A 2,377-nucleotide genomic window follows, 5' to 3' on the forward strand; every position below is an offset into this window, starting at 1 on the left:
GCCAGTGGTGGCCACGGAGTTGCCCTCACTGTGTGGATGGCTGTGGTGAGGTGGCTGGGATCGTGTGGTGGTTTGATCACTCTTTGTTTTTGCAGTGTGATTGCTGTGAGCTTGACTGCTGTGAGAACACTTTTGCTCTTGTGCCACTTCTGTCTTCACTTTCGAGGTAACCTGTGGCCATCTATGGTTGGTTTTCTTTTTGTTGTTTCTGATTTATTTGTATTTTTATTTTTTTCTCTTGTGGGTATTTGCATCAAAGATTGGTGATGTGATGTTTTTAATATTTTTGAGCTGTCTGAATAAAAATGTGCCTGATCAAAGTCACCTCATGGCCCCTTTCACCTGGTTACTACTGACCTCTTTAGGTCATCCCACTATGAACAGAAGAACAACGCATTGTGTGTAGTATAAAAATGCCACAATTTCATCTATGATGTGTCTGCTTGTATGTGTACTGTAAGTGTTTGTATCTAACTGAGTTTAAGTGTGTGTGTAAGTGTGGGTGAGAGCAGGCATGAGTTTGTTTACAGTCGTGGCCTAATGGTTAGAGAGTGGGACTTATAACCTGAAGTTTGTGGGTTCAAGTCTCAGGTCTGGCAGGGATTGTAGGAGGGGTGAGTGAATAACCAGTGCTCTCTTCCACCCTCAATACCACGACTGAGGTGAGACCCTTGAGCAAGGCACTGGACCCCCAACTGCTCTGCAGCAAAAATGGCTGCCTACTGCTCTGTGTGTGTCTGTGTGTTCTCACTACTCACTGCTGTGTGTGCACTTGGATGGGTTAAATGCAGAGCACAAATTCCGAGTATGGGTCACCTTACTTGGCCACATGTCACTTCACTACATACAGGCACTTCTTACACACAAAAACGTAATCTTTACAAATTTCTATTCTTATTTTTCCTCTCCCTGTCTTCTGCCTACAGTTGGTGACATTTAATGTGAAACAAAAATATTTCTTATTAAGCAATTCATTATCTTTTAATTCAAAGCATGTCCCACTTTAGCTTAGAGTCCATTTGCAAGACCGGAGTAACTGTAGACAACAACATATATGTTGAGACTAGAGTAGGGGGAAAAAACAATTAAACCTTCACAAAACTTCACCTTGCTGACAAACTCCTTCCCTTGGTCTGTAATGATTTTCCTAACCATGCCGAACAAGTACAACTTTGTGGTTATTATTGCAGACTCCTCAGCTGCTGTCTTAGATTGAATGGGTTCTGCAATCACCCAATTGGTGTACAGGTCTGTCATCGTAAGGACATAAATGTTGTTGCGTGCTGTTTCTGGCAGTGGTCCAATCAAATCCAATCCAAGCACCTCCCAAGCTTCTTTTACCTGCATGGCACAAAATTAGCATCAACCAAATGCTGGAAACTGTACACAAGTTTGAGACTAGCTTGTTAGTCTCATCAGTTTGCATTGTGAGCACCACAGTCTTGATGGGGTAATTCAGATGGGGTCATTCAACTGGCAGCGGTGACGAGATCTGACCTAAATAGCAACACAAATTTTTTAATCAAAATGTCTAGAAAAATAGCCAGTTGATACAAGTTGGTGATGACAATAAATACAACTTCTAAATCAAGGAGGTATCTAACAATCAGAGGTGGCAAAAGTAGACACATTCTTAAGTACAGATACTTGTATAGAAGAAAACTGGCAAAAGTAGAAGTAAAGGTAAAGTACCACATCTGTAGTACATTACCCATTCTGTCACATCCTGGATAATTGTAGGCCAATAGTAACAAGCAAAAATCCTGTTTGAGTGCCTCTGACACCACTGTGATTGCCAGTCCCAGGGTTATTGTGGCACTCCGTAAGAACAGACCTCTTCTCTTTCTCTGAAAAAAAGACAACTAGCCGCATTTACTGGCTTCTGGGGCCGACATAGAAGAGTCTGTCATCTATTTTAATAGGGAAAAAGTCAGAAGAAGTTGCAATTCTTTTGCTGATTATTTGGAAACATTTAAATATCTGGTTTGGTGTCTGTTTTGATATACATTTATATAAAATTATTAGGACAAGTGGTTTGGAGAATGAATGGATTTATTATGTTAGGTATTGATGTTATAATATTATATATTTATTTATTTAGTCATTTAGCAGACGCTTTTATCCAAAGCGACTTATAAATGAGGACAATAAAAGCAGTCAAAACTAACAAAAGAGCAACAATATATAAGTGCAAATGACAAGTCTCGGTTAGTTTAACACAGTATACGTAGCAAGGTGTATATATATATATATATATATATATACACATACATACATACACACATATATATATATATATATAATTTTATTTTTAATCATTTCTATATTTTTATTTTTAATAATAATGCACACACAAAATAATATACATTTAGTTTTA

This window comes from Sinocyclocheilus anshuiensis, unplaced genomic scaffold, assembly GCF_001515605.1.
Source record: "Sinocyclocheilus anshuiensis isolate Anshui unplaced genomic scaffold, SAMN03320099.WGS_v1.1 scaffold1205, whole genome shotgun sequence".
In the NCBI taxonomy this organism is placed as follows: domain Eukaryota; kingdom Metazoa; phylum Chordata; class Actinopteri; order Cypriniformes; family Cyprinidae; genus Sinocyclocheilus; species Sinocyclocheilus anshuiensis.